Raw genomic sequence first — 14,900 nt, forward strand, 5'->3', positions numbered from 1 at the left:
ACAAAGATATTTCCAATGAACTATCATGAGCTCAATTTGGATTTGAGGAAGGCATTCCAAAGTTCACTGTAACCTCACTCTGCCTTTAGGCAGCCTCATTTCGCACATTTTGACCAGTCTTGGGAGATTTGATTTTTGACAGGTCAAATAAACTCCAAAGTGAACAATTCTAGTTGATTTGGAAAGTATACTCGAAGACATTTCCAACGAGCTATCCTGCACCCAATTTTGACACCAGAAATGCCTCCAAAAGTCTCCTGCAAGAACCGCTACACGCAGGCTATATGCGCCGCGCCTCAAGCCCACTGCACCACGCCACTTCCCCGTGCGCCACGCAGTGGCACGGCGCTAAAAATATAGAACTCCAAATGAGGAATGGTTTTCATTTTTGGATTCAGCATGAAAAATCATGACTACTGGTGCCCAGACAAGAAATTTGGAGCATTTTTGGGGCATTTTGGGTCACATGACAATTTTTTGGGCAAGATACAAGGTTTTTCTCCTTGTGGCGCGACGCTAAAATTCTAGAGCTCCAAATGAGGAATGGTTTGCATTTTTGGATTCAGCATGGAAAATCATGACTATTGGTGCCCAGAAAAGAAATTTGAGCAAGATATGAGTCTCCAAAAAGTCAAAAAACACCCAAAAATAGCCTCTCTACCCCTTTTTTGACACACAGGGAGCAGTCTTGGGAGAATGAAGATGTGGAGGGGCAAATGAGCACCAAGTTCAAAAATTATAGTGGGGTTAGAAAGTAGACAGGACAAGATTTCCAACAAGCCCACTTGGGCACATTTTGGACACCAGCAATTGCCCCAAAACAGGCCCCAAAGTAGCGCGATGCACAGAGAAAATGGCACGGCGCACAGAGGAAAAATTGCCAAATTTGTTTTCGTTTCGTGAATTTTCAGTTCACGACTTCTCCAAGTGGGCCCACTCATCTACACTTCGGTTTTTTGACACCAAAGGCAGAAGTTAAAGTATTTTTTCTCCAGATTGGCTTCTATCCAAGTGGTGAAGGAAGGCAAACGGTCACCCAAGCCAAATGTCATGTTTGTAGCACTGCACCTGTAGCTTATGGTTGGCTCTTCATCTCCATTTTGTAATGATTTGAGTAACTCCACAAACCTTGGGAATTCTATCTCTTCCTTACACATTCTATATATTGTACGCAAGCTATCTGCAAAGGGTTGGTTGGCTTTTAACTTCTGGGACACTGTGGAAAAGAAACTCTGTTTCTTCACTGTATATTTTTGACAGAGAATTAATGAAAGGCAGCGGCTCTGTTTCATGATATTCTTGTGGTTGTGAGTGTAGCAAATGTGTCTCTTATATTTTCATATGTATTTCATAATGTTTCATAATTCAATTCATGTTCATTTCTAGTGAAATTTTCTGCGTGAGAATAGGTAGAATTCAATTTTATTTCTTTGCTTGTGGGAAAATTTCATGTTCAGTGTTTTTCTTCTGTTGAAAAGGATTTATGTTCCTATGCCCTTTTCACACTCCTCAAAAATCTCTCCATTCTGTGTTATTTCAAACTAAATTGCTACACTTTCCGCCTGCCTTGCCTCACGAAGTAATCTGTGCCTTTGTATTAAATTCTCTGTTCTTTGCTAACCGTTGGTCCCATACCATCCCAGAAGCTCAATCATTCATAGAAATTGTTTCTTGTATCCCTATTCACATACTAGCCTAAGATCAATATTTCACTGTAAGTCATCTCAAACCATTTTTGCTTATATATTCACTAAGCATGACTCGGAGAGAGCCCTCTCCTGTTCTGGTAGGGCTAGCTACCAGACTGAACATGGTTTCTGGTTACCCTAATTTTTACCTTCATTCAGCCTAAGGCAGATTTAGGTGCTAACATAGTGGCGACCATACTGGGGAACGAAAATGGTTTACTTGTAGATTGTCTTGCCCCAGTACATATCTCAAGTTCAGATCTGATGGTTGATGGTGGACAATGATCAGATAGAAGATGGTTGAAATCATTCACCTAGCAACTCCATTCACTGAAGAATCCAACAATCGGTGCTTCATGGTGACTCCACTGGAGGACTAAATTTTTCTCTGTGAAAATGGAAGGATCTTACACAAAGTTTGGGTATCCAAAGTGGAATGGTATTCAGGACCTACTCAGCTTCCTTGTGAATTACTTCTTTGTTGTTCTTGAAGCTTCCCTGAAAATGTTTCAGAACTTGTTGTATGATAAAGGTGATCAGAGTCTTCACTCGACCTATTCAAAAAGTGTAAAGATTGAGTTCCCCTTAGATCCTGGCCTCCTTACTTTTCCCACATCTTATGATGCCTCTCTTCAGAGTGATGAGCCTAAAGAAAAAAAACTTGACCCCATCGCTCTTGTACATATTCCTACAGCTGTTATAATCCCACATAGGTATAAACCTCTTGTTTTACCTTCTGTTCTTCATGCTTTCCCCAAAAACTATGATCTATACTTGCCAAGATTCGACGGTGAATGTAAGAATGTTAATGCCGAGAAACATGTGCAGAATGTTGAGACTTTTCTAGACCTTTTATGAAATTGATGAAGAAGATGTCAGTATAAGGCTTTTTGCGCTTTCTTTGCAAGGCAAAATCAAGAGTTGATTCAAAGCCCTGCCTGATGCGAGCATCACAGATTTACAGCAGTTCATCAAATTTTTTCTTGACAGTTGGAGGATCAGACAGAACCTTTTCCTTATCGTAGAAGAGTATAATCAGCTGAAAAGACTGCCAGGGGAGACAGTATAACAGTTTTTAGCTAGATTTAATCAATTTTATTATTCAATGCCAGTTGATATAAGACCCACTCCTGGATCTGCTCTCTTGCACTACCGGGGTGCCTTTGATCTGGAAATGGAGTTTCAGCTGAGAGAAAAGAATGTCGCAACACTTGAAGAGATGTAGAACAATGCAGTAAATGTAGAGGCTCATTTGCTGATCAGAAGGGCAAGGTTGAAAGAAGAAGAGATGAAAAACGTGGATCCAGAGAAAACTACACCTTTAGAGGAAAATCTTGACATTTTGGTGAGTGCAGTAGAAGAGATGGTGAGGAAAATGACTGCAAAAGATGAAAATGACGTTCATGAACAAGTGGCTGATCCAAAACATTTTGTTTCTTATCTCAGTAGTCATAAGGATTGTTTTGTAGATCATCTTGGAGAAGAAAGACCTGTTGATATGACATGTATGCTTGACGACGTGTTTTATACTGATGATTTGCCTCAATTTGATCATTATGATGATGATGATTATGCTCTCCAAACAAAAGCTAATCTTGCAGAAAAATCAGAAGCTAATTTGTGGGATGAGGATGTTCGCTTACAGTAGCTCGAGTACAGTGATCAAACAATGCATATCAGCTATGGAAACGACAAGGAAAGTGCATCAGATTTTGAAGTAAGTGAAGGATCTTTGCCTTTGTGCTTTGATTCATGTCAGTTCATTAGAGAAAATTTCCATGCAATCAGACATCAACTATCAACAAATCTGGATTTGGATGCTCTTGAGGGCAATGAAAACTTTGTTCCAGACTTCTTATATTCAGAGTTCCAGCCCCTAAATGCCATTAATAGTCAGGTTACACATGAAGACATAGAAGCTGGCTTATATGACCAAATGATACAAGCAGATTCCTTACCTTTATGTTTTGAATCATTTCAGTTTTTGTGGGGTAAATTGCATAGTAAATATTCAAATGAAAATCTTGTAGGAAATCAACAATCTCTCAATTTTAATGTTGAAGATGACACAAATGGCGAAATTTTTGAGCAGGTCATTAATAAGGAATCTTCCCCTGAAATGATTGATGAAATAATTTTGGGTACAGAACCAGATTTGCAGCCACCAAACACAATTCAAGGTCAGATTACAGATGAAGGTGAAGTAGTCGAAACACATTATTTAATGATGCAAGAGGATTATGTACCCTTGTGTTACGAAGCATTTCAGTTTATAAGGCAGAATCTTTGTAATATCTCTAAAGAAAAGGATGAACATCCAATAGGATGTCATAGAGTTTCAATAGATACATCGCGGCAGTCTCCTCAAGTTTTTGATGATCCTTTTGCTCATGTGTTAGATTTTGTTTGCTGTAAAACTTCTTCTCCATCAGCCAACTAGGAGACAAAAGAGAATGTTGATAATCATCTATTTCAAGGGTCACCTTCATTGTCTTGTTTAACAGATTGTTCATTTCATAGCCCATACCAAAGTTTGCAGTCATATGAGGAGATCGATAAAAGAGGCTTTGGTTATGTTTGGAATCAAAAACAAAGTTTGGTTCTTAACGAAATTCAAGATCCTTTTGACCGCTTGTTGCAATCATCAGAGAAACACAATGCAGATGTGAGGAAAATTTTAATATCCAGCTATGAAGATTACTTGGACTAGAGCAGTAATGTATTAATGGAAATCAATGGCGATGCTTATGAATATCCTTTTACAGTATTCTTGAAGTCATCCAGCCAATTCATGCTTTGCAAGTTTGTCAGCAGTGAACTTGATTCCAAGTTTCCATGGGAGCTGCCTTTCGATTCTTCCCTTTTCCTACGCATCAAAAAGCATTTGGGAAGAAATCAAATATCAGCCATAATGCTTACCTGGTTGCATTGGCTATTCCATCTCACTTGACCGAGTGGTGGAAAGAGTAATTAGGGTAGGTTTGCTGAATAAGCTCAAATATGAGCATCTTTCCAGTTTGTTAGTTAGGATCTAGTCTGTTAACACCCAGGTTGTTCCCTTTGACTCCCAAGGGAATACGGCCGGGGTAACCACTAACCAATCTTTGGATTATAGGTTCTAGCCCACCTATAATCAGAGAGGGCTCTCTCTTTAAGGTTTGTCTCTGTTTTGTGAAAATTTTAGGCTAGTTATGAGTTCAGGTTTTGATTTATGTTTTGGTTGAGGGATATCTTTCTGTACCTAAGGTGAAAGTCTTCAGATAGTGTTAATCCATTGGGCAATGGAGTCTCTAGCTACAGGTTGTTTGAAATATTGAGTTGGGTTGCTGAAACTACAGGGCCATTTAAATACTTCATGAAACAAACTTAAATTGTGATGGTGAAGTGTATATAACCAGTGGAAAGCAATTAAGAATTTTCCACTAAGCTGGGAGTGCGAGAAAGAGATATATTGCACAGGAGCAGACTCGAATTACTGAAACAATAATCACTGTGAAAGATATAGTGTGGAGGTGCAGCAATTAAGAATTACACCTTTATTACTATAACTGAAGAAAAACATTTATAATAGCTTAGATTGAGTTCAGGGTAATCTATGATTAAATCCTGGAACTATTCTTTTTCCTTGCTATTAACTATGAAACATTGAGCATGAATGAGCTATGAAAAGATAACAAAAACACATAACGAAAGTTTGAAGAAAAACTTATTCTGCCATGAGATACGCAGGAATCCTGTAACGTTCAGCAAAACACCACAATGCCTCAGACAACGCAGAGCTTTGGAAATTCCATCGGCTATTGTATTAATTCACTGAGAATTTACAGCAGAAGAACTCTAGAAAAGAAATCAACAACAACCCCTGCAAGCTTATGCGAGGGGGAATATATACAATCGGTTACACAAAATATCTGAAGCGTTGAGTCATCTAAGAAATAAATATGTTCACCAACTTGTACAGAACAGTAGATAAGTTATTACAGCTTTGAATACAAAATAAATGCTCTTTAATTCTGTCAGAAGACTTTTTGACCTTTGGAGGCCACTGAGTCGGTTTGAACGCTCTGTTATAAATGTTGAATGATATGTCTTTATGTCCCTGTCATCCTGTAGACTTCTCGGCCCTGTCATCCTGTGACTGTCAGTGCTGCTTTAGTGGCCGAGTAGATTTGCTGAGTTGGCTCAGCCCATTTTTCTTCATACATGCATGAATTCATCAACTTTTCCTGTGCATGATAACTTATTTATTTTAATGAAAAAACTTGATTACAAGCTCTTGTTTACAGTATTAACTGTATCATTTTAGTCCAGAATTCGTGTGTGGGCAATTGATGTCTCAGAATTGCCTCTAAGGTCTCGTCTGTCTCTGTGTATTTGTAGAAATTTGGAGGCACTTCAAACAAATGTTTGATCTCATTCATAATAAAGAATAAGTTCTCTACCCTATTGTAGAGACTCTGTCCTGATTTGTAGCAAATGTGTTGACCCTCTTGGAATAATTTTCATGTGAAAGCAGTCTCCCTGAGTTGTTCAGTAAGCTAGGAAGACCTCTGCTTTGCAATGCTACAAATTTGTCCATAAACTTGTTAACCTCTGTCTGCATATCCTGGCTTCTTCTTTCTAGTGTTTCTACCAGGCTTCTTAGTGTTAGGACTCTCTTAATCAGCAAGATGGTCTCAGTCTTGTTGGAAATTCCCATTGCTGCCAACTGAGCACTTGTTCTGTTATTAAGCACATTAATCATTCTATTGGCAACCTCATGCATATTGCCTAGAGATGCCCTTGCTCTCTGGATTTCCCTGTGTGCCTTTCCTATGAGCTCTATTTGCTCATGAATGGTCTCAATGTATTGCCATTGATTAGTGATTGATTGGCCAATGTGGGCCCATAAACTGTCTTGAGCTCAGCTATCACTTTGTCAAGTGTGAGCTCCTTCTCCAGCTCCTTTATCTTCTCCTTAAGGGCCTTTATTTCCCTTCCTTCTTCTGCTACAGTCTGCTTGGATTTATCATATTTTTCATTGAGCTTAGCCAGATTCTCCCTGGCTTCATTTAGCTCTGCCATTTGGGCCTCTAAGGCCTGAATTTCATTCTTGAGCTTCTACATATCCAAGCTTGGAGCCTGCTATGTAGTTGGTGCTGGCGCTGATGTAGATGGTGCTGCCTGTTCTGTCTGTTCAGTGGGAGGAGCAGTAGTCTGAGGAGGTTCCTCCAAATTGATTATTTCCGGAGGGGGCTGAGAAGTTTGGCCTCCTTCCTTCTGTTGCAGTGCTGCTTGCAGTGCAGCCTCAGATTCTCCCAACTTTTCTTGTGTCTGGTTCAGCTATTTATATAATGATACCAGCATAGCTGCTGCATCTTGGTCATGTCTCAGCTGGGCAACCTCTTCTGTTTGAGGATGAAGAGTTGCTGGGATTTTGATCATTTTCCTCAATTCTGCCATATCTGCATCCCTTAATTTCAATAGTGCTTGTACAGCCTTGATGTCCTTGGGATCATGCCCAAGTTCTATTATGATGTCCTCCAATGCTTTGATTCGGTTGTCCTTTGCTTGGGAGGATGCTCTTTCCAACTCAAGTTGGGCAGTTGTGTTGTTTAGGCTATTTTCCAGCCTGTAGTTCACTAATGTTTTGTCTGCCAAGGAGGCATACACCATCTCACCCGTTTGTTTATGTAATTCAATTTGATCCATTGGGTGGATGTCTTTAGCAAGGACCTCAAGATTGGTCCTTATGTAATCTGCAGCTGACTGTGGCTGCAACACGGCTGGCATAAAGTGGCTCATGATCATTTTTCCCTCCTGGACATCATATGCAGACATTAATCTCTGCTGGTTAGTGGGAGCCATCTTTAACAAATGATTGTACAGCTGTATTCTTATTGGTTCATTCCTCTTCTTTATATCAATGAACTGTTGTTTGATGCCTAGTTCACCTCCCCTTTGCTGGCTTGAGGAGCTGACTTCTCTTCCCACTGTCCTTTCTTGTTCCTACTGGAAGGAACTTGCTGAGGCTTCCATGCTAGGTGGGCCCATGCCCAAAGATTGCCCTATAGGCATTTCTTCTTCTGAGAGGGGATTCATTATGTGCCTTTTCTCTCCTTGATTTGTGGATGTTGTGAGGGGAGTCTCTCTGTCCCTCTTCCTATTTCTGTCCTCATTTTGTGGAGTTTGGAGGACCGAGGCCTCGAATGTAGTCTCCTGCCTAGGAGGTAGAGTGTCTTGAGCCTGCTGCCCTGTGGACATTGGGGCTCCTAATGTTTGTTCTTGCTGCTTTGATTGCTCCTTTTCTTGCTGCCCCTCTTGTTGCTGTTCCTTTTGCTGAACTTCCTACTGCTGTACTATTTCTCATGGGGTGGCTGCTCTGGCTCCATCTCTTTCTCTTTTCCTTTGCTGGAAGTTTGATCAGTAGCTTTGACTTCTTGTTGAAGTGTTGTAGAGGATGAGGTAGCCGCTCCCACTTGAGTACCTGGAAGAGAAAATACCTGTGAACAAAGCTCTAAGTCAGCCAACTTTTGGAGATTGTTTACTTCTCTTTGACTTAGTTCTTCGTGTGTAGCAGCCTCCTCTAAGGTGCCTTTCCTCCACTTTATTTGATTTGCATATTTTTCTATGTGAGGCAACCTTAAGTGGTCATAACCGGTCAGTCTATATTTGACCCTTCTTAAACTTATGAAATGATTGGGGTCGTATGGTTTCCAAAGGAAGCTGGTCTGCAAGCCAAGGGCTTCTAGCATGCTATCTGCCTCTTGCCAACCTTCCTCCCTTTTGTTATAAATGAAGTGGCCTAATTGGTTTCTGACCTTGAGTTGTGCTTTCTTTCCTTTGCCTGAAAAATGGAGTATATCAGCATTGCCAAATTGCCTGAAGTATTCAAGGGCAAACAATCTCATAGGCACATATTTGGGTAATCTGTATGGGGGCAACTCACACCCATATATCCTGATAACTGTATGGTTTTGGTAATAGTACCAATCCCCAATGCTGTATACCTTAGACAACTGAAGAATCCTCTGCATCTCATCAGTTAGTCTAGGAGGAGGTGAGCTCAGAAGCAGAGACATGGCTGGGTGGATGAAAAGGTCTATAAACTCACAATAAGTGTATGGAGAACAAGATCTGCGGTGGAAAACAGAGGACCAATAGACTACTGACCTTGGATTGCCTTGTGCATCCACTCTTTTCACAACAAAAGGAAATTTCTCATGTTGATAATACAAGATTAAGTGGTAGATGTATGAGGTGTATCTGAACACCCTTTCTCTTGACAAGTTCATCAATTGCTCATGCATTTTACCAGATATGTAAGTGGCATAGTCATAACAGATTGGGGACTTGCCAGGGGAAAACATGAGCATCACAACCAGCACAGTTTCATCAACAAACTCAATTGAATTATAGCCCAATATGGGACTAATCATATCTACAAGGTCTCTGCCCAATTGATTGAGGTATACATGAGAAATGGGAGGGTACTTCACAGTGTTAGAGTCAATGTACAATTGATTTAGCTTGGTGACCTGGGCATCTGTCAGTTTAGATCCTTGCTTTATCAGATTTATCAATGACAAAGGAACCAATTTCTTATTAGTATTGAAGTGCAGCATGTCTCTGATGGCTTCAGGGGTGACATAAAAAACAACTGAGCCTGAAGGGTCAAGCACAACCCTCTGAGTGGGGTCATAGCAGTCAGCACATAGGTGGATTAGGTCAGGAAACTGGTTAACCTGAGGGAGCTTGAAGATTGGGAGGAAAGAGTCCCAAATGCCCAATACATCCGTTCCACACTCATGCTTAATCTTTAATTCATTTAGCAAGTGGATGTGGTACTTGCTATGCAGCAGCATTTCCTCTGATATATGATAATCTAGATCTGCTAATGCTTTCCACTCCAACTCTCTCTGAGGGGCATTTAATGGAGCAATATTCAAAGCTACAGGTGCTACCGGTGCATCCATGGTTACTTTAGGACTCTGTTTGTATGTGAACTGGTGTTACTGAACAGAGCGACACAGAGGAGTAATTCTTGGACCAGAGAAGTGACTTACTGAGGAACAGAGGGCAGAATGGCAATGGCAGTAATTGAAAAAGTGCACAAAGCACTGATAGAGTAAATGCTTGGCCTTAAAAACTCTCTTCACGGTGAATTGGTGCAGCTTGGGTTCTCAGTTCACGAATGCGCAAACTAACTGTATGTTTTGTGAAAACTTGGGTAAGTAAGGCTCTACAGGTGAATTTCGATTTTACAACTGAAAATGGAGGCTAGCCATAGGGGATTTATCGGCAAACACAGTGTTTTCTTACTCTTTAAGCTATTGTTGGAGAATGCAGGATAAAGCCAGGCGCAGAGGGAATGACTGGGATAAATACCTGGTAAACTGTCGGCAATAGTCACAAATGCAGGTGGATATGGCGTGCCAACGGTCCTCGGGTTGAATTCAGCAGGTTGACGCTTATTTGGTCGTAAAATACATGCAGAGGTGCAACAGTTGTTTTTTGCAAACGTAATGAAAAACACGATTTTTCGGCCAAAATATAGACTTTTGGGTTATTTGGCGCTTTTTTTGGATGACATCAGCATGACGTCATCAAGTGGGGTCAAGGTGGGATGACGTCAGCATGACGTCATTGGGTGACGTGGCGGTCTGTGAGTGGTCCACGAGGATGGTGAGGTGGCGGGCAGGTCAGAGCAGTGGCGGACGGGGGCGCTAACGCGGCTGTGATGTAGCGGTGACGCGGTAATGACGTGGTAGTGACGTTGGCATGGCGGGTTCACAGAAACCGAAACCGGTAAGCGGTATGATATCGCACCGCTCATTATACGGAAGCGGAATTTTCAGAGGACGCTCCAATACGATTTGGGGGTGACGCGTGGCAGAGGCCTGACGTCACCCTCTGACAAATTTCGGAAGGTAACTTACGGACGTCGGGCCCGGTCCGATATTGATGAGAGCCGTCGGATGAAAAGGGCAAGATCTGACGGTCGACGGATCGCCAAGGTGCCAGGACAATACGGAAAGGGGCGGGGAATAAAATAATATTTTCTTTGGAATACGTGCCCAGCGGGGATTATGGAATTTTGGCGAGTTTGTATGGTTTTTCAATGTATTTTATGAAAATGCACTTTTGCACCAAATTTTGGGTAAAATGGGAAAAGTGGGTTAGGGGTGAAAATGGGGTTTTTTTACAAGATTCTTTAGCAAATGAAGGGGTTAAATGGTTTAGATAACTTTTGAAAGGGGAAGAGGGGTAGGGTTCGGGTTCTTAAATTGACCAGATGTCACTTTAATCCCTGACTATGAACATATGGCTATAATGCCAAAGGGGAAGGGATATTTATAAAATGCTTGGGGTTTATACACCATAGTGTTTATAATAGTAAGGGAAAGGGGAAAATATGGGATTTAGATAATACGAAATTAGGGGTTAGTATGAATGGGAGAAGTGAATGAGAAGGGATTCTAGAAGTGGATACACTAAGTTTTGGATGGAATTAACTTAATATAGGAAGTAGATCAAAATGAAAAGAATTTTAGACAAGAAATGTGGCTCTTAAAGAACCAAGAACCAACACAAGACCTTGATTTCTTTCATGAACACATCTGGTGTAGGGGTGTTAGCAATGAATGTGGAGGGGGAAAATGGGAAGTTAGACATGCTCCTTTGCTTTGCTGCAAAATGATAGAGAAGAGGAGCTTTTCTATCCATTGATGCCTCCTTTATTTTAGACCAGCAAGACTCAGTTGAAATGAATGACATTTCTGCAACCCCATCTGCCTACCCATCTATTTGTCTAGCATTTTTTGTTTCTTCATGGAGGGTGCACTTGGACTTGCAGACCCTTATGTGCCTTTTCTTTTCTTTTGGCTTTTTCTTTTGATTTTCTATCTAAGGCTACCCTTATTGCTTCCAAGGTCCCATATTAAGCAGTTGGGAACCTTAATTATCTACCTAACTACTAGTCTACCAAGATTAAACAGTTTGGACAGACTTCTTTCTCTATTCTACAACAAAAAATTGAAACATGGCATGATCCAGATTAGGCTGTTGGAACATCCATCAAAATTGAGTCAACATCAAGCTATATACCCATGTTATCTTCCCTTGAAAATATGGGATCTTTGTATCACCAAAGCAGAGCATATTTGGAACTTTCTTTGCCAATCATGAAATATGAAACCTATTGGTATAGGTAGCTAAGAGTGGCTCCACATGGGGATGGTTCTTTCATTTGAAAGATCAAGAACAACAGGTCAGAATGCCTTGGCCCTTGACTTCTTTTACCAAAACTTGGAGTATTGCTCTTTGAAATCTCAAAATTGTGATCTTGCCATCTTAGTAGGTCTCTGAACTTATTTGCCTTTTGCTGATAACTTATAAAACTTGAGAAACTGCATTTTTACATGTTAACAGAAAGTAATATATACACCTAAATATGTACAAGGGAAACATAGGCTGCACTTAGGGATAGTAGTCAAAATAGTGCTTTAACATCCTGCCATTCACAGGACCTTCATCCAAATTATCTTCATCAAGACTTTTAAGGAAATAAGTATTGTTTCCTTGTACTGCTTGAACAGCAAATGGTCCTCTCCAAAGGGAATCAAATTTTCCATGTTTTCCCTTATCTTCCCTTCTTGAATCCCACTTGAGGACTTTGTCACCGATGTTAAAATCTTCTGCCTTGGTCCTTCTATCAAAAGCTTTCTTTAATTTTTCTTGTAAAACTTGAACTCTGCTGTAAACTTGGTCTCTAGTTTGCTGCAAACATATTATTTGATTGATCCTTCTTTGCATATCATTTGGTTCAGCCTGGCTTTCTTGAAGAAGTTTCATGACAGGAACTCCTAGTGATGAAGGGAATTTAGCTTCTAGTCCATAGACTAACTCATATGGGCTGACCCCAATTGATCTCTTGGTTGTTAGTCTATCTGCCCATAAGGCATTGACCAGCTTCTTATGCCAATTCTTCTTATTTTCTTCCAACACCTTCTTTATGATGTTTACAAGGCTTTTATTTGATGATTCAGCAAGGCCATTTCCTTGTGGATAGTATGCAGTAGAATGGCCCAAAGTAATGTGAAATTTGTGGCAGAAATTGACCATCTTCTTAGATCGGAAGGCAGCAGCATTGTCTATTATTATCTTATCAGGACAACCGAATCTAGAAAGAATATTGGTCTCAAGGAACTGAAAGATAGTGGAATCATTTGCTTGTCTGCATGGAACAGCTTCAATCCATTTAGTAAAGTAGTCTGTAGCTATTATAATCCATCTATGTTGGCCTGAAGATGAGGGATGAATTTCCCCAATGAAATCCAAGCCCCATTGTTGAAAAGGTCTCTCTGTTGCAATAGGTCTCAAAGGAAGTGGTAGTAGCTTTCTCTTTCCCTCAAATACTTGGCATTTATGACATGAAGTTGTGAATTTCTTGGCATCAGAGAAAACAGTGGGCCAATAGTAACCAGCCCTCAGTATCTTATCCACGGTGGACTTCCAATACAAGTGTCCACCACAGTCACCTGCATGAAATTCTTTGGTGACATTGTTAGTCTCATTTTCTATCAAGCAGTTTAGCAGTATACCCTCATGGTTTTTCCAAAGAAAATTGCCATCCATAACAAAAAATCTTGAAGCTTTCATTTTTAGGAACCTACACTTAGTTCTGGACAATCCTGGTGGAGCACACAGGTTTTGTAACACATAACATATATCAGAGTACCAAGGGGATTGTTCAAAGGCTACATTGATCTTTGGAGTCGCCAGCTCCGGTTCATTGTCCAGCTGGTTTATGTCTAAGGCTTGGAAGTTTGTTTCAGACATTAACTTGGCCAAACCTTGCCCTTTTATCAGTTTTGTAGGTTTTATTTCAATGTCAAATTCTAAAATGTTAGCTATCCATTTTCCTCTTCTGCCCTCTAAGTTCTCCTGAGTAAGTATGTCTTTTACAATAGGACTTGGTACATAAGCTATAACATGGGAGTACAGGATGTAAATACTAAAGTCTTTAATGGCCTTGACCAAACCATAGGCTTGCTTCTCCATGATCTGATATTTCAGGGGTGCATCTCTAAGAGCTCTACTAAAGAAAGCAATGGGTTTTTCATTTCCTTGGTCATCTTTCTATAATAAAACAGCAGCAATAGTATGCTGGGAGGCAAAAGAAAAAATGATAAATTCTCTATCAAATTGAGGATTTGTTAGGACTGGTGTTTGGGTAAGGGCCAATTTTATACCTTCAAAAGCTTAATTTGCTTCTACTGTCCATTTCACCTTTGAATCCTTCTTTAGCATGTTGTTTAGTAATCTGATCAATTCTGCTAAGTTTGGGATAAACCTCCTTAAAAAGTTGATCTTACCCAAGAAGGCTTGTAATTCTTTGATGTTTCTTGGGTGGGGCATTTGTAAGATAGCTTGTATCCTATCTGGGTCAATTTTAATGCCTTCCTTTGAGATGATATGACCTAATAGTTTACCTTCTTCCAAACCAAATAGAGACTTCTTGGGATTCAAGGAAATGCCATATTTCCTACATGTTAAGAATATTTGTCTCAAGTGTTTCAAGTGTTCTTGGTCAGATTTTGAGAAAGGTGTGAGGTCATCTAAATAAATGACAAGGAAGTCATGAATCTCTTTGGCAAAAGCAATAGCCATTGCTCTTTGAAATGTAGCCCCTGCATTTTTCAATCCAAAAGGCATTTTCACATATTTGAAGGTTCCCCATGGGGTTGTGAATGCAGTTTTGTCTTGATCATCAGGGTGCACTAGGATTTGATTAAAGCCTGAGAATCCATCAAGTAATGAGATCCTTGATGCTCCTACCACTCTTTGGAGAATGTGATCCATCTTAGGTAAGGGATAGTTGTCTTTGAGGGACACTTGGTTTAGGTTTCTAAGATCAACACAAAGTCTTATCTCACCAGTTTTCTTTCTTGTGGGCACCAAATTTGAGATCCAATCAGAAAACCTGATAGGGGCTATGATACCAGCTTTAAACATTTTTTGTACCTCTTTCTCAATTGAAGGGAGAAGCATGGGATTGATCCTTCTCAATTTTTGCTTAAATGGCTTTTGATTAGGCTTGAGAGGGATGGTGTGTTGGATAACAGAGGTGTCATAGGATTTTAAGTCCTCATAACTCCATGCAAAGACATCTTGAAACTCTTTGAAAAGGTCAATGTATTTAGGCTTCTGATCAGGAGGTAAGGACGCAGA

The sequence above is a fragment of the Pinus tabuliformis genome, chromosome X, assembly GCF_031772625.1.
Source record: "Pinus tabuliformis cultivar Carrire ecotype Pingquan chromosome X, CPIR1, whole genome shotgun sequence".
Taxonomy (NCBI): Eukaryota; Viridiplantae; Streptophyta; class Pinopsida; order Pinales; family Pinaceae; genus Pinus; species Pinus tabuliformis.